This window comes from Rousettus aegyptiacus, unplaced genomic scaffold, assembly GCF_014176215.1.
Source record: "Rousettus aegyptiacus isolate mRouAeg1 unplaced genomic scaffold, mRouAeg1.p scaffold_m13_p_5, whole genome shotgun sequence".
NCBI lineage: Eukaryota > Metazoa > Chordata > Mammalia > Chiroptera > Pteropodidae > Rousettus > Rousettus aegyptiacus.
Genome location: NW_023416308.1, coordinates 121,032,094 through 121,056,728, shown reverse-complemented (window position 1 = coordinate 121,056,728; position 24,635 = coordinate 121,032,094). Strand labels below are relative to the sequence as shown.

The 24,635-nt window shown below is 70.4% G+C and overlaps 1 protein-coding gene across 11 annotated transcripts in view; it reads left to right on the top strand.

Moving 5' to 3' along the window:
• The window catches only part of BRSK2 (BR serine/threonine kinase 2), a 48,514-nt gene that overhangs the window by 2,413 nt on the left and 21,466 nt on the right, over positions 1 to 24,635 (top strand). The window lies entirely within an intron of this gene.

Genomic DNA, 24,635 nt, shown 5'->3' with positions numbered 1-24,635 from the left:
CGTCCCTTCCGTCGAAGGGTCACCTGGAGCTTGGTGGACGTGGGGCCTGAGGTGCGACCGCCCGGCCCGGCCGCCCGGCTTGCCCGCTGGTCTTCGGCACCAAATGCCGAGAGGGTTGCAGTGCCCCTGGCCGGCCCTCGCCCGCCAAACAAACAGCTGACCTTCCCCGGGGCCCCTGAGGCGGCGTGGGCCCCGGGCGCCCATCCCACTGCTGAGGCCGTCTCCCGGGCGTGGGAGCCCGCGCGCGGCCACCGTGCGCCCAGCCGGCTCTCCCGTCCCGTGGGTGACAGCCGCCCCGGTCGTCCCTGTCCTGGCCTGCACTCTGCCCGGGGCCCGAGCAGGCGCGGTGGCAGGAGGGAGCTGTGGGCCCTGCACCCCGTGCCTCTTGGGCACCCGTCCCAAGCCAGGGCCCACGGGAGGCGGGCCCGCTGCTCTGCCCCTCGGCCGCCTCCGGAGCAGCAGACGAGGGGCAGGGACGCCTCAAGGGTGGACCGCAGGGGCCGGCAGGGCCACCGCCCTCCACCCGCGGGACACCTTCCCGCGGCGTCCGCTCGGCGACGGGGTGCCATGCCGCTTGTGCGGGGTCGGCTCGGCGGGCCGGTTCTGTCACGCGCTGGGGCTGCTGCCCTCAGGTGTGGCGGTGGCCGTGTGGCCACCTCCCTCTGCGCACGGTCCTCAACGGCCTGGCGTGGCCTCTGCAGGCACCGTGGACGCCTCCCCCCGCCGTGGGGCCCGCTCGGGGGCAAGGCCCTGCCTGGACACCCCCATCTGGGAAAGCCTTCTTCAGAGGGCCGGGGCGGGCGGCACCCCAGCCTGGGCCAGTAGGTCCGGAAGGATGTGCGGCCTTCACTCCTCTAGCCTCTCAGGAAACAGCGGGGCTTGGCTGGCCAGCCCGGCGCGCTCAGCTCAGCAGGGCTGGTGTAAGCCGTGGGGACCCTGCCACAGGCTCAGCGAGCTGTCCTGGGAGCAGGGTCCCCAGCGGGATGTGGAGCGGCCCCTGGACACCCTTCTGGTGGGTGGGAGGGGAGGGGCGGTGGCTAGGGCAGAGCTCAGGCCAGGCGTCCGCGGACTAAAGAGAGAAGATGGGGGTGAGGGGCCTTCTTGCTGGTGGGAGGACCAAGTGGGGGAGCCTGTGCTGCCGAGTTCCTGGGGGTCCTCTAGGAGAGGGGTGCTTGTGGCAGGCGGGCTGGAGAGGAGTCCTGGGACGGAAGGATGCCATGAGGGTGGGGCAGGGGAGTGAGGGAGAGACAGGTGACCTGGGGGGAGGGCAGGGTGAGATGGGGAGAGCCTGGCAGGCCCTGGCGTGAGCCCCGCAGGACGGGACGGGGAGGCAGCGCCACAGGCAGCAGTGGGGGTGAGTGATCGGGGGGCGAGGGGCTGCCCGAGGGCCTGGCCGGGGTGCCGTGAGGGGCTCAGGCCGGGAGGAGGAGCCGGCCTCTCCGTGCGGGGCATGGGGCATGGGGCAGGGCGGGCCGGGCAGGGTGGGAGCCCCATGTGGACCGCCCGCCTCATCTGAGGGTCACTGCCATGGGCAGGCCCTGCTGGCCTCCCTGTGAGCCCAGGCCTCAGCCTGTGTCCCCCAGTTTGCCGGCAGGGAAGGAGGCTCAGGTGCAGAGCGCTGGGCCAGGGCGACCCCCCTCGGGGGTGGGGAGGCACGGCCTGCTCGCCGCACAGGGTGGGTTCAGAGGCCCCGAGAGGCCCCCGTCCTCCAGTCACCGTGGGCTTGGTCTCCCTGTCACGCAGCGGTGGGAAGGGCCGTGCAGTGTCCCTCGGTGCCCTAGCGGTGATCCGAGCCCACCTCTAGTGGCACAGACCCTCCCACGGGAAGTCCCCACGCCCAGGGAGAGCCAGCTCTGGGAGGGGGGCTGTCCTCTCGGCCCCGGGTGATGGGACCCGGCAGTCTCCTGCATGCAGGGACGGAGGGTCCTGGGGGAGGCAGAGCCCTAGGACCCTGCCAAGAGTGTGTGTCCGCCGCCGTGGCTGCGGTGGCTCTGAGCACCTCCGAGTCCTCCCGAGGCTCGCCGGCGGCAGCGGAGACAGCTCTGCAGGGCCCGTCTGCACCGGGAGGGCACAGCGGGCCGCGGGCCCGGCGCAGGCACAGTGCAGGGGGCTCCCGGGCCCGGCTCGCCCGCGGGAAGCAGCGAGGCCTGGCGGCCCCCGGCTCTGGGGCTCCCAGCAGGATGCAGGGAATGTGTGGCCTGTGCCCAGGGTAGGGTGGGGGTGCGGGGGCTGCCGGGGTCGTCGCAGCGCAGCCTCCGCTCGGCCACGTGTCCAGGGCACAGAGTCACCTCCCAGCCACGCGCGCCAGACCAGGCTCGCACTTCCAGTCGAAGCTTCGCCCTCCCTGGCCGTGGCCCCGAGACCCCAAGGGGCTCCGGGCCCCGCCGCAGCCCCGGCCTGCCCGACCCTTGCTGGCGGCCGGCGGGCCTGGTGGCCGTGGGGCTGGTGTGGACGGGGCCTCCAGGGCTGGCGCCCTGGGCTCCCCACGCCGCTGGCCGCTCCCCGGGGCCGGTCGTGCGTGTGAGCTCTGTGCTGCTCGGGACGCGGCCCACGCCGTGTCTGGCCAGCCTAGCCCAGCCGCTCCGGGTCGCGGGCCGAGCGGGCGCCCTCCTCGCCACGCACCCTTCCTCCGGCTGCTCCTCCCGCTTCGCGCTCTCAGTATTGGTCTGGGGGGTGGTTGCTGGACCTGAAAACACGGGAGGACGAGGAGGGCCGCGGGGGCCAGAGGGCGGCACCATCTCTGTGCGCGACCCCCGCACGTGCCTGGCGCAGGCCGACAGGCCCTCCTGGGGCAGAGGCCGGAGGCCGCGGGGACGTTGGAGGCCAGTGGCCGGCACTCGCGAGGCGCCGCGAGGACACCTTCGTCGTCACCTGGGGCTCTGGTGTGGAGAGGCCACTGGGCGCAGAACCGGCTTCTTTGGGGCCCCGGGAGGGTCTGGCTGCTCTGGAGTCAGCTCCCGGCTGCTGGCAGCGCTGAGGGGGAGGTGGCCCCCTGCCTGGAGCCCCCAGCCTGCTTCCCCGCGAGGGGGCCGGTGTGCCCACAGCCTGGGGCTCCCCAGAGGGCCCCTCGCTCTCCGGGGCCTGTCGCCACAGCGAGTGAGCCTGCGGGGGCACTCGAGGCGGGGGAGGCCCCTGCTGCCCGTGCTGGCCCGTGCACCCCGTGTGGCTTTGTGACTCCAGTAGCTTGGCCCGGGCCACCATGGCGCCTGGCGGGCGATTCCGCACACCGGTCCCGGAGGCGCAGTCCGGGGACCGCCTGCTGGGGCCGTGGCGCTCAAGCCACCGCAGAGCGGGCTGGGCCGCGGCTTCTGCAAGGCTCCGGTGGCCAGGGACAGTCGGGCACGTCTGCTGTGCCCGGTGTCCAGTGGGAGGACAGCAGGCCGGCATCGGTCTGGGCCCAGGTGGGGTGTCGGGGGAGGGCGGGTAGGGACCCTGGCTCCTCCTGGCGGGTGGTCCCTGTGCTGCCCAGGTCACTACAGGAAGGCCACTTGCCCATGGGGACAGCGGGTGTCTCCTGGTTGTGGCTCCAACAGACTCTCCCTGGTGCCAGGTCCAGTCAGCCTCACTGTCACCTGCAGGGCTGGCTGATGGGTGCAGCCCACCCAGCACCTGGCGGCAGGCCTGGGGTGGGCCCCCGCGAGCCGGGCCCATGCTCAGGGACTGCCCTGGGCCGGCTGCCTGGGACTCGGGACAAGATGGAGGCTGGGCTGGGCAGAGGCCGCAGGGACAAAGCAGCATTGTGTGGGCTGGGCCTTGAGAGGCGGCCTGGGCCTTGCTCTGCAGCCTCTGAGGGGCCAGTGTCCCCAGCGGGCACCGGGGCCCCCCCGCGGGGCGGCTCGCGAGAAGGGCCTTTGCTCCCAGCCGGCCCTCTTCCTGCTTGCCCGCCCGGGGCCCTGTCCCTCGGTTTCCTCTCCGTGTGCTGGGGTGACGCTACCTTCGCACACACCCGGGGGCGTCCTGGGCTGCACACCCTGGCTGGGGCTATGGGGACAGAGCCCTTCCCCAGGGGGCTGTGCCGGCCTGGCCGGTGCGGGGCCCCGGGTCTGGCCGCCCCAGCTGGACCTCCTGTGGCTGTGCCTGCCGGCCCGGCCGAGGGTGGACGGAAGATTCCGGGCCCGGTGGCTCTGGGTGTGGGTGGCGGAGAGGGGCAGGGGCTCAGGCCTGCATGGTGACCCCAGGGCACCATTGCCGCCCACTCCGGGTCAGGCTGGGCTGGGCAGTCTTGGAGGGCCAGGCAGAGAGGAGGGCAGTCTGAACACCCGCCCACGGGGCCTGGGTGACGTGGCTGGGCCTGGGGACGTCGGGCTGCCCCCGGGCAGAGTGCCGTGGGTGGTGTGCAGCACAGGCCGCCCGGCCGGGAATGTCCCCCTGTGAACATGGCTGGGCTGGTGTCCAGGTCTGTTCCGGAGCTGCTGGGCAGCCGCTGGCTTGGCCGAGGGCTGGGGGGGGGCTGAGGACGCAGCACCTGGTGGGCCTCGTGTGCTGGGGGGCGGCCGCCAGGTAGGGCGGGTGACTGTGGTGAGGCTGCCCGGTCCGGCTCACCAGGGCCCTGGCCGGCCCCTTCCCTGGGCAGGAGACCTCTCCCGTGGGCTGAGCTGGGATGGGAAATGCACGGGCCAGACGTGGCCACTGGGCAGGGCGAGGCGGGGTCAGGGAGGCAGCCCAAGGCTAGGCCCCCCATTCTGTGTGAGACCAGGGGTCCAGCGGCAGGTCAGGCCCACGTGCGTCTGCCTCGGGTGCCGACATTGTCCTAGGCCGGAGCCCAGGCCACTAGCCGGTCGAAGCCCCTCGCAGTTGGGAGCCCGGGCTCTGCTGGCTGCTCCCTCAGACCAGGGTAAGGGGCTGACGCGTGGCCGGTGCCTATGGAGTTTGGGGATCCCCGGTGAGTGCTTTGATGCCTGTGCCGAGGGGTGCGCCTGGCGCTCTGTGGCCCTCTGTCCTTCAGGCCGTGTGACATGCCAGAGCCCTGCGGACAGCTCAGCAGCGTGCAGCCCCTTGGCCAGCCCGGCGGATTTTGGAGGGGGCCCGGCAGGCTGGCACCCCCCGCCCCGGCCTGGCCGCCATGCTAGTCAAGCGAAGGTGCAGGGCCACCCGCCACTGGGTCCCAAACCCGTGTGCAGCAGCCCTGAGGCGGGCCCGCCAGGCGCCTTGGGGAGAGCCTGGCCCGGCCGCCTGCTGGCCACGGGCTCCCCAGCCCCGCTGGGGCGTGATGGTGGGAGGTGGTACGGGAGGGAACGGCGGGCTTCCTCGGGGCCGAGCGGGGGGCCTGGCCTGGCTGCTGTGGCCGGCGGCACCCCCGGGGCCTGTGCGGGCAGGACGGGTGTGTGTGGGCCGTGGGGGGGGCGCGTGTGCAGCGTGTGTGGGTTCTCTGCAGCTCTGATTCGTGGGGCAGCGGGTGGGAGGAGCCGGCGGGGACTGTGGCAAAGCCGGGCCCGGCCGGCCGTGCGGCTGGGAGTCAGGGGCACGCAGTCCCTGGGCCTCGGGCGGGGGGCGGCCCCACCCCACAGGTGCTGGGCAGGTGAGGGGCTCGTCCTGTCTCTCCCCTCTGCCACGTGGTGCCACGGGGCCCCGAGGCGTGGCCCCGCTCTGCCCCGTTCCCACTGGGTGGACCTCTCCCGCCCGCCCGGCGGCTTCCTTCGTGTGGGTCTGGGGCTGCAGCCGGGGCGTCCCAGGAGCGGCATCTTGTTTTCCTTGGTGCGTGGGCATTTCCGGGCACAGCAGAGAGGAGCACTCTGGGCCCCGTGACCCCCCAGCCCCAGGCACACGTGGCCAGTTTCCCCTCGCCCCCCACCCCCCACCACATGCCGGCAAAGTGCAGGTGCGTCCAGCTGTTAAGTGTCCCGCTGTCTGTGTTCGTAGACGATAGAGACCCTGTGTGAGGGCACAGGGCCATCGTCAGCTGAGAAGTCGGCACAGTCCCCAGACCGCAGGGGGACTTAGCCACAACGGGCCGTTTCCGGCAGCTGAGTGTCCGGTGGCCGCCCTCTGCCCGCAGCACCTGGAGGCCGGCGGGACCTGGTTCCCTCCTGGAGCCCTGACCCGGCCCCCCAAGGCCTGGGCACGGCCTCGCTGCATGGGGCGGGCTTCGCATCGAGTCCCTGGGCAGTGCGGCAGCTGGCGAGGACCGCGCGTGCCTGTGGCCTGCCCCCCTCCTCATGCCTGACCCCGACCCCAGTGCCAGACTCCGGGTCTCCCTTACACCACGCCGGGCCCGGGCTCTGAGCACAGCCTCACCCCAGGCGTGCGCCACCTTCACCCAGGGCCAGTTTGCACACTTGCTGCCGGCCTGGGGCCCGCGCAGGACACAGACGTGCACGAGGTGGTCAGCTCGGGTGGGGGCCGCGGCCCTGCCCTCCCCTGGCCCGCCCCGGCCTCACGGACGACACACCTGGCCTGTGGCTCTGACGTGCGACCTCACAGGAGGCGGCTCGTGCCCAGCCACCCCTGCCACACCTGTGTGGGCTTCCTGCCTGGCATCGGGGCTGCTGGAGGCCACGGCGCACCCCTTCCCTCCGTCGGGGCTCAAGCTGGCTGTGCGGGTGCTCCCCAGGTGTGCCCGCGTGTCCCAGCGAGCCGCCTGGCCAGGACCTGCGAGCCCGCCTCTGCACACGGGGCTGCCGAGTCTCTGCATCCAGGGCCAGCCACCTGGAGCAGCCACCTGGGGCGGGGGTGCTGGGAGCAGGAACGAGGGTCGCGGCCTGCAGCCCCTGCCCTCCCCCCTCGCCGCCTGGCAGAGCAGCAGCAGGCCCGCGGGTGGCACCCCCATCTCTGCTGCACGCACCTGGGGGGTCCTGTGGGGATGAGGCCGGGGCAGCACATGGGCTGCTGCCCTGGGCAGTTCGGGAGGCTGGGGGCCCCCTCTTCCCCAGCTGGCCTGGCCTGTGGGCGGGGAGCTGTCCAGCACGGCTCTGCTGAAGTCTGTGGCTCCCATGTGTCCCCAAGCCCACGAGGCTGGACAGACCCGTGGGAAGGGCTGGGGTCTTAGGCAAGTCCCTGCACCTGTACCCGCCGTGGGGTCTGGTTCTGTGCCGATGAGGGGCAGGAGGGGGACGCCGCCTGGGTGCCGAAGGTGCTCCGTGGTGGCCCGAGGCCCCCAGGCCCTGCCGCTGTGCTCCCGGGGGAGGACTCAGCCCCCGATCCCGGCCTCAGGCAGGGGCCGGAGGCCGGTTCTGCCGCGGATTTGTGTGTGTGTGTGTGGGGGGGGGCAGAGCCTCAGAGCCCGGGGGTGGTGTCGCTGGGTGCAGGTGCTGCGGGGTGCACAGTCACCTGGGGGGCCTTGACCACCGGCCCCTCCCTGCTCTGTACTGGGGGGCGCCCCAGGGAGGGGCGGGCACACCGTGGGGTCGGGTCCCCTGGCTCACTCCTGGGTCCCGTTGTTTCAGGGGGCAAGAGTGGATGCAATGCAGGCATTTCTGCAGAAAGCTAGATGGCCGCGGATGGCCGGAGGTGGCCGGGGGGACTAGCCGTGGGCCAGTCTCTGGGCCAGAGGCCCGAGTGCCTGAGCGGGGACAGAGATGTGGGGGACACGAAGGTGCTGGGTGACCCCCTCCCATTTTTCCTGCCTCGGGCCTCCCGGGAACCCCTGCTCACAGGGGGAGGGCCTCTGAGGCCTGGGGTCTGTGCCTGCAGCCTGGGCCTGGGCACTGAGGATTGTACTGACTCCGGGAGCCAGGCCCCTGGCCCTCATCCCAGCCAACCCTCTCACCGCAAACCCCCACCCTGGGTTAGCTCTGGGGTGGGGGTCTCCCACCGGAGATGGATGGAGGCCGTGGGCTGGGGGAGGGGCGTGGCCCGCTGTGGGGGAGGGGTGCCGGCTTATCTCTGGGGGGGGCCTCTCTCACCCCGGAGGCTTGCTGACGCTAAACCCCAAATCCCAAGGGATTTATAGCTAAGCATAAACTGGCACAGATAGGACATGCTCCGACAGATGCCGCGGGCTGGCGGGCTGGGGGCCAGGGCGGGGGCTGCAGGGGTGCCCCAGGCGCCGTCCACACAGCTGCCCAGGGCCTGCGGGGCGCGTCCAGCGGATTCGCTTCTGGCTTCGCTGCCGTCCGCCCGTCACCCCCAGACGGGGGCCGGGCCCACGTCGCGCCCTCCCGGCCCCTCTGCCTGTGGGCGCAGCCCCGGGCTCCATCCCTCCCCTTAGGGGTCAGCCGGCCACGGGACTCTGGCCTGGGGCCCCCGCATCTTGTCACCCCTCTGCAGTGCCCACGCTCCCCCGGCGTCCACGTCCTGCCCCGGTGGCCGTGGGGCGGACGTGGGGCCACACCGGGTCACGCGAGGGTTGGCAGCGGTTGTCCCCACACCGGAGACCAGCGAGGCGGCCGCTCCCCACGCAGCCCCGGTCCAAGGGTCACTGTGACGGTCACCTCGCCATTCGAGGTGCTGCTGGTGACGCCCCCGTTGGGAGCTGGGCAGGGAGCAGATGACCAGCAGGGGACCTGGACTGAAGCCACGTCCGGGTGAGGGCCTGGGGGCCCGGCCGGCGCCGCCAGCACCGCGGGCCTCCGGAGGTGCCTGGCGCTGGGCTCCTGGCCTCACAGCCTCTCTCCCTGCCCCTGTACCTAGGGGCTGCAGCACCCCACGTCACCCCAGTCAGCTGGCCTCTGGGTGATAGTCCCACTATCCCACTGTGCCCAGGGGGCCTGTGCAGGGTGCCGTGCTGACTTAGGCCTGGCCTCGGTGCTGCGGACGGGTGGGGCACCTCTGGAAAGCTGTCCGGCTCTGCTCGGGGGACAGTCCTCACCTGGGTAGAGAGATCAAGGGGCAGCCAGGCTTGGGGGTGGCTGTCCATGCTGGTCAACTGGGTGTGGGGCTCCGCTGCTGGCCCACGCACTCAGCGGGAGCTCCCCCAGCTTTGGGCCCCCCCCCAGCTTTGGGGCCCCGTGGGAGCCCGTCGGTCCCTGTGGCAGCACCCCTCAGTGACTGTGGCTGGCCCTCAGCCGGCTCTGCACAGTCCGGTGGGCAGCTGGGCCCCTGAGCGTGGCCGGCGGCCGTGGGCACACTCCCTGGGTACTGTCTCAGGGGTTCGCCACAGGGCCAGTCCCGCCACACCTGGGGGACACAGGCCAATGCCATCCCCAAGGGGGCCTCTACCCCAGGACCAGGCGGGGCGTGCAGGGTGGTCCAGCAGCGCTGGGCAGGTGCGGAGCGGGCGCTGGCTGAGTGTTTGCGGAGTGAGGGCCTCTGTGCCTCCCAGGAGCTGGGGCAGGTGGCGGCCAGTCCTGTCTGCGGGGTCAGCAGAGCCAGAGCCTGGGGCCATGCTGGCAGGATGATGCCGGGTCATCATGGTGCGTGTGGCCACCCAGTGGCCTTTGGTCCGTGACTTCGCAAGCCAGGCCTGTGCCCAGTGGGCCGGCACTGGGACCGACCTCAGGCTTGCCCACGGAAAGGAGGCGTAGGCGTGAGCTCAGCGCCTTGCCCGCCCGGCTCTCTGGGCAGTGGGTGCTGGCGGGCAGGGAGGAGGCACGTGGGACGGGCTCCACGGCCCGGGTCGGGGCTCGGGGCGGGGAGGTCAGGCGGTCAGGGCAGCCGCCCCCGGCGTGTGGAGCAGGGCGTGTGGGGCGGAGCGTGGGGGGGGGGCCCGCGGTTGTGGGCTGGCCTGAGCCGCGTGCCACACGTCGCGGGAGGGGCTGCTCCTCGTCCTGCGGGCCGTGCCCTGGTTCTGCAAATGCGGGTCCGTCCACGCCATCTGGACGGCAGGGTCCGCCTCCCGGCCTCCCTGGCTTCCAGCCCAGGTGCCAGCCCCAAGAGGGGAAGAGGCGGCGGAGGCGAGGTCGCACCCCAGCTCCATCACCCTGGACAGCTCCAAGCAGGCGCGCCCCCTGGGGGTGGTCTGAGGCGCTCGGGGCCTGGCCCTGAGCGTGGGAGGACAGGGACGGCCGGTGAGCAGGCGGGTCTCTGCGTCTCTCCCCTCGCTGTCCTTCCCAGCAAGCTGCCCGCGGCCCGCTAAGCAGGTTCTGCCTTTACCGTGTGCTGGAGATGACGTCCCGGCCGCTCCGGGATGGGCGGGCTCGCGACCCAGCCCCGCGGCAGGGTGCTCAGGCCGCAGGGCTCCGTCCTGCCCCCGCGCACCGTCGGCTGCCTGTCTGGGGAGCAGGTCCCGCCGAGGGACGCGACCAGCGTCCAGGTCCAGCCCCGGGGAGGTTGCTCCCCGACCCCGGCGCCCGGACATCCATCTTCCACCGGCGTGGGGGGCTGCCTGCCCCTGCACTCGCCGTGCCCCTGCAGGGGCTCCCCGCAGGCAGCTCCGGGAGCCCCACGGTCGGGGCCCTGGGCCGTGGCACAGAGGAGGAGACCGAGGCCCGGGGCCCCCCGCAGCCGGCACCCAGCGGCCATCCTCGGTGGAGAACTGCCCAGACGTGCTGCGGGCAGGAGCCCTGGGGCTCGCGGCCCCGACGCGGGGGTCGGGGTGGGGGTGGGGAAAGCCGGCTGCAGAGTGTGCTGGGCGAGCACGTGGCAGTAACGCCGGGTCGAGGTCTGACGGCGTGCAGAGCGCCTGTGGCCTGCTCCGCTGCGGAGCGGCTCGGCTGTGGGGCGTCCCCACAGAGGCCCCACGTGGGTGCAGCCCAGTGGGGCGCGCCCGCCCTGCCGCCGCCGTGGTCTCCTCCTCCCCGGCCCGGCCCCGGCCGGTCCACACGGCTTCTCGCGTCCTCTCGGGCGGCGCCTGCCTCTGCTCAGCCGCAGGCGGCCGCACTGTGTCCTGTGTCCGGCCGGGGCACATCCGTGTGCTGGCGGGAGCCAGAGGCAGGCAGGGAAGGGCGTCGGCCCCCGGAGCTTGGGCCGCACAGCTCTGCTCCCGGGCGTGGGGCTGCGGGAGGCCTGGAGGCTCCGGGCAGCATTTCCACACCTGGCTCCGCGCCCAAGGGTCCCCCACGCCCAGCGCCGTGTGGAGGACGGGGCTACACCTGCCCACCAGGTGGCTGGTCGTTGGTGTGTGACGACAGGTGGAGACTCCCTGGGCGGCCCACCTCGTCGCCACGGCAACCCCATCAGCAGGCAGCCACCCCAGCGGTGGTGGGGGCGGGGCCTGGCAGGAGGGGAGGCCTTGTGCTCCGTGCTCCGCTGGGCAGGCTGCAGGCTGCCCACCTCTCCTGGTGACCCCACCCAGCCAGGCACTCGGCCGCCAATGCTGGTGGCTCCTGCTGTCCACCACCGCCTGATCCCTGGGGGCCGGCCAGGGCGTGGGCCATGGCGGTGTGTCGCCCGGCACACCTGGACCCCGCGTCCTTCCCCGCACAGCACGCCCCCCCGCCGCCCGCCCCCAGCCTCCTCTCCCTGGGGTCCCTCGAGCCTGCCACCCCCCTTCCTGCCCCCAGTTCTGAGGCTTCTGAAACTAGGGCACCAGCTTAAATTAAAAAAAAAAAATTACCAGGTTGAATTACTGAATAGTTGCTGGATTCAGGCAAAGTACGTCACTGGTCCGATTTCGCAGTGTTGGGCTGGGACCAGCTGACGGAGGCGGCCGTGCTCGCCGGCCTCCGTGGGATGGAGGCGCGCCTGCCCCCCCCCCCCCGGTGCTCAGGGAAGAGCACCCCCCGCGCGGAGGGGCACCTCGGGCAGGGGGGACGTGGCCCAGGGCGCAGGGAGCCCACGGCCTCCACTGTCGCTCGCGCTGTGCACCCCCAGACTGACAGCTTCACCGCACTTAGGCCACGGACGAGGCCGTGGGTCCCCTCGGGCACCTGCCGAGCCCCCCGCCTGTGGCTGGGCTGGATATCTCCGCCCGCCTCCCTCTCCCCGGCAGAGGCCGCGCCCCGTGGCCCCCAGGTTGGGTGCCCTTAGGGTGCTGTGCTGAGCACCCCTCCTAGGCGGACATGCCCTTGGGGACGCTGGCTGGGCAGGCGGGCTTTGGGGGCTGAGGGAGGCTCGGGTGGGCCTAGCTGCCTCTGGGGGAGCCGGGCCTGGAGGTGGGGGTGACTGCGCCCACGCCCCAGACTTCTGCCTGGCCGTGGGCGCGGGGGGCTGGTCTGGGGGCTGCTGGTCCTGGAGGTGTTGGCGCCGGGGCGGGAGGAAGCCGGGTGGGGGTGGGGAAGGAGGGGGAGGGGCGCCCTGTTGCATCACACACCCCGTTGGTTTCCCTCTGCCTCTGTGGTCGCTATGGCAACCACGGTGCTGCTGAGGCAGGGCGCCCCTACTCCGTGTGTGCTGAGGAGAGGGAACCCTGTTCCCCGCCGGCCTGGAGCAGGGGCCTGGGCGGCCAGCGGCAGGGCAGGTCCTGCCTTGAACCTGAGCCTGCTGCAGCCCTGAGTCCAGGGTCACAACCCGGTGGGCAGGCCCAGGGCCATAGCCCTTAGAAGGAGCCGAGGGGACGTGGTTTAGTGGGGGCTTCCTGCCCCCACCTCCTGGGCCCACGGGGGACGTGGCCCCCGGCAGGGTGGCCCCAGGCGGGAGGAAAGGAAGGCAGCCGCCATCCTGCTCCTGCAGGCCCCACACCTCCGCCCAGGGCCCCACCTGGGCCACCTGTCCCCTGACTCCCAGGCAGTGCGCCTGGGCCTGGAGGCCTGCGGCCAGGCTGGGGACCGCTCAGGGCCCCATCCATCTCTGGCGGCCGCAGCCTCTGCCCGATGTGTCGGGCACTCGTGGTCGAGTGAGGAGCCGGCTTCTCGGCTCCCGTGAGAACAGCCGGGCATGGGCGGCTAAGACACTAATCAGAGACCCTTTTGTGCAGAAAGCCCACTCCCCGTCACCTGCCAGTCACCCTCTGGGCGGGGGGCGCTCTGAGTCGCTGCTGCCTGTGTGCCGAGTGGGGGTGTGTGTGTGTGACATGCCCGGGAGGGCAGACTGCGGATAGGGACAGTGCCCAGCGGGCGCAGAGCGGGACGGAGCGGGGAGGAGGCCGCGGCGTCGCGTGGACGTGTCCAGGCGCAACCCTCCGTGGGGTGAAGGGCAGCAGCTGCGACTGGGGGCCACTGGGAAAGAGGGTTTCGGGTCGGGGGCAAGCCAGGGCTCAGGACACAAGGAAAAGGAGAACCGAGGGCCGGGCCCTGTCGCGGGCACGTGCGGCCCCCGGCCTGCTGCCCCCACGGTGGTGGCCTCTGCACACGCGGCTGCTCCCCGAGCCTGGGGCCTGGCGGCGGGAGGGGACGCATGGTGTCCGCCTCCCGGAGGCCGAGGTGGCCGTGGTGACCTCGTGCTGACCAGGGGAGCCGGCTCTGGCGGGACGGCCAGCAGCCATGCCCCAGGGCGGGACAGGGCCCCGGGCGGGGCCGGCACCCGGGTGTGGCCAGGGAGGGGCCCCGGAGGCTGCAGTGGAGGGGACGCTTCGTCTGGCCTCCGCGTGGGATGTGGGACGGGGCAGCGTGGCTGAGGCCAGGCCTGCCGGGGGGGCGGGGGCTCTGAGGCCGGCGGGGGCTGCAGCCGGCGGCCTGCTCTGAGCCCACGCCCAGCTGAAGGTGCAGGAAAGAGGGGGAAGCACCCGGCGCCGCCTGCCTTTTCTGCTCCCGTCGCCATGGCAACAGATGGCGGTTTGGCAGGAGAGAGGAGGGAGTGGGCTATGTGGGGCGGCTGGGGGTTTGGAGACCAGCTGGGGATGCTTCGGGGATGGGGGGTGGGGGTCTGGCCACCAGGCTGAGCGGGCTCCTCCCTGTCCCGGGCCCCCAGAGCAGCTCCCGGTGCCCTGCTGACACGGACCCGTCCAAGCCCCTTCCTCAGCCCTGCCCACCGGCCAGCTGGCCCACTCGTCCCCTCCCTCTCTCCTCCGTACCCCTGGGCCCAGGGGACAGCTGGAAGACCAGTGCCTCCACCTGGACACCCCGAGCCAGGGTCAGCGGACAGAGGGGAGGGCTGCTCCGTCTCTACCTCCAGCCCTGGAGTCCGGGAGAAGTCCTGGCTGGGGCACAGCAGCCTCGCTCCTGATCGGCCACTGAATGCAGGGGCTCCTTCCCCAAGGCCGAGGGCCCACCCCTGGGCACTGCCCCGGGATCCAAGGGTCATTCTGCCCCTGCCAGCCCTGGGGCTGCACCTCCTCCTCCCTCTGCCACCAGGGGGGCTCTCAGGCTCTCCCCATGATCACCTGGTCACAGGGAACCTGACCCCGCCCCCTGCACACACCTGCAGCCCTGGCTCCTGCAACCCGGACCTCCTCTCTGCATCCTGGCTCCTCCCACAGAGGCTCCCCACCCCCCGGAGGCTCCACCCAGGCTCTGCCCTAGTTAGGCCCCGTGTGAGTGCGAGAGCATGCCTGTGCGTGTGCACAAGTGTGTGAGCCTGTGCACGTACACGAGTGTGACATCGTGGCCATGTGTGTAAATGAGTGCGAGTCTGTGCATATGCACGAGTGTGAGTGCATGAGCGAGTCCACGCATGTGTGTGTGCATGAGTCCATGCGTGTGCGTGTGTGCATGAGTCCATGTGTGTGTGTGTGTGCATGAGTCCATGCGTGTGTGTGAGTGCGTGCGTGAGTCCATGTGTGTGTGTGAGCATTCTGCGTGTGTGCACGAGTGAGTCCATGCGTGTGCACGAGTGTGAGTGAGAGCATGTCCGTGCGTGTGCATGACTGCGTGTGCGTTCATGCGTGTGCACGAGTGTGAGTGAGTAGCGGGACGCCGGCCTTCCCAGGGGAAGGGCCCCGTGCGTGCTCACCTGCCCCAGGGGAGGCTCGGCTGCGAGGTCCCAGGCGGGAATGCTAGCACCTGAGCGGGGTCCTTGGCCCGGCACCGCCCATGCGTGGGTGAGGAGGCTGCTGGCCACCTGCCCGGCCACTGCGGGGACAGCTCACCGGCCAGTCTGACATCCGAGGCCCTGCAGTGGAGCTGCCTCCTCAGCCCCAGGGACAGTGCCGGGCCATGCTGCCTCCCCTCCCGCCCAGCCCACGAGACACCCCTGCCCTGCTGAAGTCCACCGGAGTCAGCCCCAGGAGGCCAGCCCCGGGGAGCCCGCCCCGCCAGCCTGTGGTGGAGGCGGGGCACGGGCACACCCAGGTCTCCGGCTGGAGCAGGTGTGCCCAGCAGGGCCTGCCACAGTCACTGGGGTTCCCTGACCATCATGACATCCTGGCCATACCCCCCCCCACATGCCCCGGGAACCCCCTTCAGCTCCCGGGGACCCCCAAGGGCACGCCTGTATTCCTGGGTATGTGCCCTAACCCACCACCCGCACTCAGCCCAGGGCGCCCAGCTCTGCCCTGGCCTCCCCAGCAGTCCCTAGCAGGGGACCCAAGGAGGATGCTGGGGCCCTCCGGGGTTTCTGTCCCAGGACAGGAATGCCCCAGCGGGGGCCCTGGGTTGGCGGGGGGGGGCGGGGAAGGAGGGGAGACTGCTCCCTGGGGAGCCGTCCCGGCTCCCTCATAGAGACCCCCGGAACAGGAGGGGAGAGGGCGCGTGGTGTCCGGGGCCAGAGGCTCAGCCCTGGCTTGGGGCGCTGCGTCCCACTGTGTGCGGTTCCCTGACCCCGCAGAGTCCGAGTCAGTGCCTTGCAGGTGGAGCGCGGGGCAGGCCAGGAGGGGCGCAGCTGCCCTCAGCCTGGGCAGTGAGGCCTGCCGCACCCCTTGCTCCCACAGCCCCGCAGGCCATCCTTGGGGACACCAGTGGCTGAGGGCAGGAAGCTCAGCAGTGGCCATGACCCTCTGAGAAGGTGCCGGGGCACCCTGCCCAGCATGCTGGCTGCTGGGCCCAGCCTTGGCTGCAGGCATGGAGAGGACGGCCATCTGGGGTGAGCTCAGCCAGGGAGACCAAGGCCAAGGGCAGCCTCTCCCAGGGGCCGGTGCTCCAGGGCAGAGGACTGGGGCCACCCTCGGTGGCCAGAGACTCATCTTGAGGGCTCGGCGTGTGAGTGGCGCTGCTGTGACAGCCGTGCCTGGCTGTGGGGACACGTGGTGGGCCTGCCCCAGCCCCGCAGGACCTCCGCTCCCTGGGGGCTGCGTGCCGGCCGTGCAGCCATGTTTGGCGATGATCACGTGACGTGCCGTGACAGGTGTTTCTCTTGAGCTGCTCTTCAGTTCCAAAAACGATTATCACAAATTCATTTTAAAAAGAAGCGTTTACTTCCGTATTTAAGACGCTGAAGTCTTTTGCGTCTGCAGGTCACTGTCGGCGTTTTGACTCGTGAGCACACCAGGCGCCCCCGGGGGCCGGGGGGCCGGGACCTCAGCGAGGGAGGGGCTGAGCCGTTCCCTCGCCCCGGGAGCCCGCCTTGCCCCGCGTCCACCGTGCTGGGTGGGACATGCCCGCTAAAGGAGCCGGCAGGTCGGGCCAGAACCGACCCCCGGGGCGAGGCACGGGACACGCCACCCGTGAGCGGCGAGCGTCGGGAACGCGGATGCTGCAGGGCCGCGTTTCGGGGAAGGCGTTTGTTTTATCGCTGATGCGGCTTAGAATTGTCAGAGCGGGGTGATAAAACGTAGCCAATTTCTTTAAAACTCGAGATGAAATTCATGTAAAATTACTGACTTAAGGTGCAAGGTTGAGCAGCATGTAGAACATGCAGTGTTGTGCCATCAGTGCCCCTGTCTAGTTCCAGAACATTCCGGCCCCCAGGGGAGCCGCTCCCCGCCCCTCCCCCAGCCCCTGGCAGCCCTGACCTGCCTTCCGTCTCTATGGCCTTTCCTACTCCAGACATTCCACGTGAATGGAGTCGCGGGGCCTCGTCCTCGGGTGACAGGCTCATTCCACTCCGCAGTGTCCTCAGGGTCCATTGTGCTGTGACGTGTGTCACGACGCGATCGCGATCTTGCTTTTGAAGACTGAACAATATTCCATTGTAGGGTGGGGTGACATTCAGTGTGTTTATCCATTGGCGGACACTCACTCCCGTGTTTGGGCTTCTGCGAACGTGGGGTGCACGCACCTCCTCAAAGCCCTGCTTTCGCTTCTCCTGGGGCTCCACTTGGAGCAGAATTGCAGTAACCCCTAGGTTCAGTTTTGGGGGCACGGCCAAAGGGCTTTCAGGTCGACCGAGTTTTAGTTGGTTTTGTTTTTGCCGCTAAAGTCTCCACCGCCGGGGCGTGGCCTGGTCCAGCCACAGCGCCTGTGGGGCTGCCCGGCCACGCCCACAGCACACCCGGACCGCCCCCCGCCGTTGGTGGGAGGAGGGGCTGGGGCTCGGGTGCAGCCTGTCGAGTGCCCGGTGCCCGCAGGGGTCCTGGGGACGCTTTGTGGGCGGCTGCCCTTCCTGAGGCGCTGAGCGCGTGGTCTCGGCCACATCCCAGGAAGGCAGCGGGGTCAGCCTGGACGCCTGGCCCAGTGCAGCCAGACCTCAGGGTAGCTCTGTTCTGTGACAGGCCCCGTCACCTGTCCCTGCCTTCCGACTTGCAGAGGTGTGCAGAACGTTTTGAAATTTCCGCGTCCCGCCACCGGGCTCCCTCTATCTGCCTCTGGGGGGTAGCGTCTATAGGCGGCGGCAAACACAGGGGTCCGGTCTGTCCGGGGGTGGGCACCCGCCCCAGAATCTGCCCCGGCCCTCCCTACGCGGAACCCCACGCAGCTCTGCCTTCCCGGGGTCACCTGGGCCGCAAAGCCCTCTGGGGACCAGCCCTCCCCAGCCTCCCTCTCCGGACGCGCGCCTCCTAGCGGCCGGCTTGGGAACCGCCTCCCGGCCGCTGGGTGGGGGTAGGGCCTGCCCGTTACTGAGCCCAGAAGCCCGGCTGCTTGGCGTCCCTTGGTGACCTCAGGTTCCCATCATCTTGCCCCTCTTCAGCTTTGACCTTGGGAACCTGGCCTGGATGTCTCACGGGGGAGGAGGGTCTGTGTCCCCAGGAGGGCCACAGCTCCCTGGGCCCTCCCACCGGGTCCCCAGAAGTGAGTTCTCTGATTGGTGGATCCTACTGCTTCCTCCAATCGCATGCAGAACCTAGAGGGAGCTGGGGTAAGGAGATGTCTTCTGATTTTCGGGGCTCGGGTTCCAGCCCCTGCACACCACCCCGGGGCCCCCAGCTGGGCCTCCGCATGGCTGCAGTCAGTCCCAGGCTGCCTCGGGTGGGGCGCAGAGCAGGGCGCCTTCTTCTAATCTACCACAGGCAGGAGAGGGCGCTAGGACACTCCTGAGGCTGGAGGGGCCACCCGAGCCTTCACCACGGAGGGGACAGGGGACGGGGAGCCAGCCTGCAAAGCCTGGGCCCTTGGTGACAGTCATCCACACACGCGGGGCTGCAGAGATGCCAGCTTCACCTGGCAAGGGCCTCCAGTAGCGGAACTGCCCCTCCTCCACATAAGGAACACAGCGGGACGCCTGCCCGCCCCCGCCCCACCACCAAGGGCCGCTCGGGGGGCCTGGTGGGTCTGCAGAGGGAGTGGGCAGTGCCCCCTTGCCACGTGTGGGAGCTGTGGTTGGGGAGGGCTGGGAGCTCGCAGAGGCGGCCTGGCGGCTGTAACGCGTGTGAAATATTTCAGGGCTTAATTAATTTAATTTGAGAGGTTCCTTTTCCGAGCGTGAACAGTTGTCTCCCAAGAGACGGCGCGCGCCTTCTCCCCCTCCCGCGTGCCGAGCGCTGGTGGGCGGAGGGAACGGTGGGATCCATTCTGTGAGCGAGCTGCGCTGGGGGCGCCCTGCCTCCCTCCCTTCCCGCCCCCTGCTCCCGTGCCTCCCCCCAGCGGGATCTCCTTCCAGCCCTGGAAGAGTGCGCGTGGGTGTGAACCAGGAGCTGGGCGCGTGGCGGGTGTGGGGGTGTCGCTGGGAGCTGCGGCCTGCAGCGCCTCCACGGGACTGTGGGTGCACCTGGCGAGGATGCCGTGGAGGGTTGCCGCGCAAAGTTGGGGGCCACGGGATCTGGGCATCCCCCGACGGAGGAAGGAGCGGGGGAGGTTAGGGGAGCTCAGAGCCCCAGGAAGAGGGGCTGAGAGAACTGGGGCGCCTGCCCAGCCCACTGAGCGCTGGGGCCCGGGGCGCGCGAGCGGAGGAGAAGGTGGATGGGGCCGCGGTGCGGGCAGAGCGCAGCCCGCGCAGCTAATGAGCGGGAAGGCGCGGCGCGCCGCTGGGCTGTCTGGGTCCGCGGTGGTCCCCACGGCCTCGCAGCGCGTCTGTCGGCCGAGGCGCGCAGGTCGCGGAGTGTTCGCAGGGTCCTGCTTGGCCTGGGCTCCCCTGTGCTGGGACCCGGGAGCCCCGGCTGGGCGGGTGGGGTGTCCTCCGAGCCCGAGACCCGAACCCGCCGGCCCTGCGCTCCTCGCCCCACCCCCCCGGGCGGGGGATCCCGCCCTCTGCCTGCGAGGAGCAGACCTGCAGCCAGACGCGCGCGTGCGGGGCGGCGGACCCCGCACAGCAGCCGAAAAGGGAGGCCGCTGGGCCGCCGTCCTGTCGTTGGGGACGGGGGACGTCTGCGAGTGCGGGGGGTCGGCCTGAGCCCGGCCCACACCTCTGGACACCCACCTCCCAAGTGCGCCTGCCCCACAGCGACGCGGACCTTCTCCTCGCGGCGCCCTGAGCGGGCCGTGGAGGGTGCGCTGGGCCAGAAGACCCGGGAGTCCCTCCAACCCCCGCTGTGTAGAGGACCGCCCAGGGCCCCGCGGGCGCTTCCAGACTGGGGTCCTCGGTGGTGGCGTCGGCGGACAGTGCTGGTCATCCCGTTGGAAGCCGGAGGGACCTCGAGGCCTCGCGTGGATGATCACAGTCCACCTGGATCCACCTGGGCCCCGGCCCGGGTTTTTTTTTTCTTTATTTTTCTTTTTCTGTTTCCTTTTGCTGTCCTTTTTTTGAGCCCGCGCGTGCGCAGTGAGCCGCCGGCGGGTCCTGCTTTTCCCGGGACTCTCCTGTGCCCGGCTGCAGCGTGTCACACGTGGGGCGCTCTCGCGGGGTGAGTGGGGGCTCCTGCAGTGCCTCCCCAGCCGAGGGCTGGGGGGAGTTCTCCCGAACGGCCTCCAAGAGCAGTTTCGTGGGCCCGAGGCCCTGGAGTGGGCACACACCCCTCTGCGTGCCCGCAGGAGGCGCCCTAGGCGCGAGCTGGCAGCCGGCTTCCAAGGGCGCGCGGGCTCTGGCGTCGCGCCAGCTGTCGGCCTGGAGAGAGTCACCTGCTGTTCCTGCGCCCTGCGGGCGGGACCACCCCTGCTGTCAGCCGCGCGCCGGAGGTCCTGTCCATGGTGCTGAAAGGCGCTCCGGGCGCCCGGGCCCCCACGGACGCGTCCCTCCCCTCCCCTCGGCGGCCCCGGGAAACGACCCTGTGCGCACAGCGTCTCTCGGTTTCGCCCCACTTCTCTGCCCAGCGGCCCGCTGCCTCCCCAAGCCTGTACAGCCGGGGCGACAGGGCGACTCGGGGGTGGAGTGTGTGTCTGCACCCGCTGGGGAAGCGCCAGGGCCGCGCTGGGCGAGCCTCATCCTGACCCCGTGCGCAGTGGCAGGAGGGTGCGCGTTGAGGTCACACAGGCATCGCCCGGTCTGTCTCCCTTTCTGGGTCAGAGAGCTTGGCTGTTGTGAGGGTCAAAGTTCAAGTGGAAGCTACATGGGAGTCTCAGTTCTGCAGAGACAGTAGCGTATCCAGACCTGGGCACTGCTGGGGCCCATCCTGCCCCAGGAGGGGCCAGCGAGTGGTCTGCAGCCCACACACCCCTCCCCCAGGCTCTGCCTGGTGCCAAGGCCGCAGTGAGGACCCGCTGGGCTGTGCGGTGGCTCTGACAGACGCCACAGGACACCCCCACCCCCAAGTCCCACCTCTGAGGTCTCCGGGCAGATGCCAGCGGAGAGCCCCACGGGTGCTTAGTCAGGTGGACACACGTGCACGTGCATGGGCGTTGGGGGGCAGCTCATGTCACCGCGAGTTACGCAACATCCTCAGGGAAAGAACGACACATATTAGGATGTTTCTGGTGGAAGGAAACTCAAAATAAATACTCGGTGAGCGGAAGAGGCCGGCGCTGGCTCCCCGGGCTCCTTAACCAGCTGCCACCTGCGGGTCTAAAACAACGGGCCTCGGTCTATCAGTTCCGGGGGCTGGGAGTCCGGGGCTGGCTCCGCCCGAGGCTGCAAGGGACGACCGGTCCAGGGCTTCCCCTGCGTGCGTCCGATGTCCCCCTGCCTGTCTTGTACATGAACATTTGTCACTTGAGTCAGGGCCACCGTAAAGCAGGGCGATCTCATAGGAGATCTGATAACTCGATTATCTCTGCAGAGCCCCCTTGGCCCTCCCTGAGGGCATGGCTGGGGGCACGTGGGGAGCCTGAGGTCCTTTTGGTCAAGGGCAGCCTGCAGGCTGAGCTGGACCCAGGCCACTCCCAGCAGGAGGCCACTGTGGGCTGATGCTCCCAATGGTGTCTGTGCTGGCGGTGGGGACCGGCCGCCGCCTTCTGTCACAGCGGCAGTGCTGCGTCCGCCCCTGCCACCCTCGGAGGCTGCTCCCGGCTCCCACGGAGGCTCCCAGGCCGGAGGAGGTGGAGCGGGCTCAGGGCGCCAGCTCTGCTGACTCATTTTCCAAGAGCCAGCGGGCCGCCACCTCACTCCTCCGAGGAGAGCCCCGAAGGAGTGGCGTATCACTCTGTCCACCCCAAGAGGACATGGTATCTGTCTACTGCGTGTGGCCACAGGAACTGCCCCCCACGCTCCGCACGAGGCTGTAAGGTGGCGGAAACTGGGTCACTGTTGGCTCTGGGGAGCTGGCCGCGTGGCCCCAGTGGCGCAGTGGTCTGCAGTGGGTGAGGACGGTCAGTCTACCATCCCAGGGGGCGTGGCCGGCCTGGCCTCCCCAGAGGAGCTGAGGGGGGCCTTGGAAAGTCCAGCCAGGCATGGCCTGCTCCTCCTGCTGAGTCGGCAGGAGCCTGAGGGGCAGCAGTGGGGCCAGCAGTGGACTCAGTGGGGCTCTGGCACATTCTGCCCCCCCAACCGTGAGTCCCACCTCCAAAACTGCAGGGGTGCACCCGTGCCCGAGGACCAGCTGGCCCCTGAGGTGGACAGGCCCCCACCATGAGCAGGGGGCAGGGCTTGTCTGGCAGGGGAGCACGGGCCAGGGCTTTGGGGCAGAGACTCCAGGGCTGGGAGGCCGGCCCCCTGGGGGGGGGCAGGGCTGTGGCAGGAAGGAGGGAGGGGCCAGCCAGTGGTCAACCTCCTTCGGGTCAGCAGGGAACCCGCGTGGGGACTGGGCAAGCGGGGAAGGCCTGGGGAATAACTGAGTCGGAAGTGGGGCGGCCCCACTGCGTTCCTGCGAGCCCCAGACCCCACGGGCTCTTTTCCTGCAGCTAGCTCCAGCCCCGGCGCTGGGTGCTGGCGGGACCGCACGGCCTGGAGACTGAGTGATTCGAACGAAAATGGCGAATGGAATCGTTCCTCCCTTTGCTTGGTGGCTGTGTGGGAGCCATGTGGGGGCCGTGCGTACCCCCAGGCCACCCCGCAGGACACTGCTGGCAGGCTGGGTGTTCCCACGCAGAGGCCTCGGGGACCACAGGGCCGGTGCGTACCCATCCCCTGCTCTGGCCCCGTCGGTGGAGGACCTTTCAGGTCCAGACGGGCGACCAGCCCACGGTGCACACTGGAGCGTGTGATGCTGAGTGACCCCGCAGGGGACGGGACACGTCGGCCTTCTGGAAGGGGACGTGAGAGGCTAGCTGCCCGAGTGGGAAGGGACCAGGTGGGTGGGCACCAGGCCGGGTTCCACAGAAGGACAAAGCTCTCGCCCGACAGATGGCCACTGAGCTTGACCTTCGGCCTCGGGGACCTCCTCCCGACCTATTAAAGGGCAGCTGGGCTGTGCGGGAGAACCCGGGGTGACCGCGCCCGTGTGTGAGGGCCTCGCCGGTAGTCGGCAGGGAGCACCTGCGAGCATCCTTTCGGGACGGCTTTCTGTCCTGGGTCCCTGTTGGCCTCCGTGTGCCTTTCCCATAGCACTGGGGCCCCGAGGTGCCTGCACCCCTTCCTGCAGCGGCCCCCACAGCGGGACCCCGTGCACGTTCCTCTCTGCACGTGCCTGTGTCTGCCGTGAAGGCAGTAGTCAGAGATGACTGAGCCCCGCTAGTGGATGAGCCTGAGTGCTAGGGGCCCGGTGACCTGGCCTGTGCCAGTTCCCTGGCTCACACTCACGGCACGCGGGCCGTGCGGTTGCTCGTGGCGGCGGCGGCTGCGGCATCGGCCGGTTAACCATCTGCTCAGGAGCGCCGGCTGGCGTCGCTGTCCACCCCTCCCCCCATCCGTGGACTTGAGGCCCCGCCCCTCCTCCTTCAGGAGACGGGCCCATCCCCACCGCTGGGGACAGGCGGGAGGGGCGCGGCTGTGCGCGGTGCGCGCGCTCCTGCTCAGCGGCCTCCTGCACGGCAGGCCCCGCCCCGGAGGCCGCCCCGCCACGCGCACGCGCGCTCGTGCTGCGGTTCCGCGTCCTCAGTAGCCCCTGGCTGAGCCCTAATCACTTAACTGCACTGCGGGGAACTCTACCTCATTTCCCAGTTCTGCACTGCCACCCCCGGCCCCTGTCGCTGCGTCCAGCCCTACGGGGTCTCCCAGACTCACGTTCGCGGGGGTTCTGGGGTCTCCTCCCAAAAGCCTGCCTCACCTGGCGGCGGTCCTGGGCGCTCAGAGAGTGGTAGGAGCTTGTCACTCTCAGAGCAGCGGCCTTTGCTGCCCGTCCCCACCCCCTGGTTGCTCTCAGCTTGTTGGCCTTGTTCCTGACTCCACTTGTGGCCGCTCTGTTCCTGGTCTGGGCCGCGGAGGCTTGGACCGGCTGGGGCCAGCCCAACCGCTGCCAGCGATGGCGGCGTCCTTGGGCCCCTGGCTGTGGTCTGTGGAGCAGGAGCCGCCCCAGCTCACTGCCCCTCACTACCCTGGATCTCGGCTCGTCCACCTGACCTGGAGCCACAGGGCTCTCGAGTGGATCACAAGCCACCAGCGAGACGCCTCAGCAGTCTGCAGCCCTTCCCGGCCCCAGCACAGGGCTCCCGCAGGGGCCGCGTCCCCCACCGGCCCCCGAGCCGGCTGGCTGCTGTGCCTCCGGGGAGCACAGCCTCATCTCGGCCATGACCCCGCAGAGCCTGCAGCAGCAAGGAGAGACGTGTGTGATGCGAGCTCGGAAGGGGACACCTGGCCGCACCCCGTAAATCCACGCAGGAGGCTGGGCTGCGTGGTCGGTTAGGGGGCGTTTTCGGTGCATATGACAAAGGGCCAGTTGGTAAGAAGCCTCACCCCCCAGTGCAAAAGGGGCGGAGATGAGCCCAGTCGGGAAACACGAGAAGGCGTCCAGGTCACGGTGGCAGCAGAGTGCTGTGCTCTCCGGGCGACCTTCCGAAGTCAGAAGTGAAACAGCAAGAGTGTGTGTCCCTCTGCTCACAGAAGGGGCGTCCCCGATGTGACCCGCGTCCCTTACGATAGCAGAGGTCACGATCAGGCTGTGGTTACCGGGCCGTCCCTCATGTGGCAATGCCCTGGTCCCCAAAATGCCAGGGCAGTCCCACCCACGGTGACCTCCCCACGCACATCTGGGAACTCAGGTCACCTGGGAGAACGCTGGAGTTGGGGGCCCAGCCCAGGGAGTGCACAGGGCGTCCCGGGCCAGAGGCCACAGAGGCTGGGCCGCGGTGGGGGACAGGCGGGTGGTGGCACGTCCCAGCCGGGGAGGGGAGCGGAGGCACAGGCCCAGCAGCGCCCGGTGATGAGGCGGCAGTGACCAGGACTGTGGGTCCTTGAAGTGTGGCCACCAGAGCGGAGGCGCATTACTCTGCCGGGGGTCCAGGGCGGAGGGCGCAGGGCCGGCTGGGGCGGGTGCTGCCCGGGAGCGGCCTTGGGCCTGCCCCGGTGTC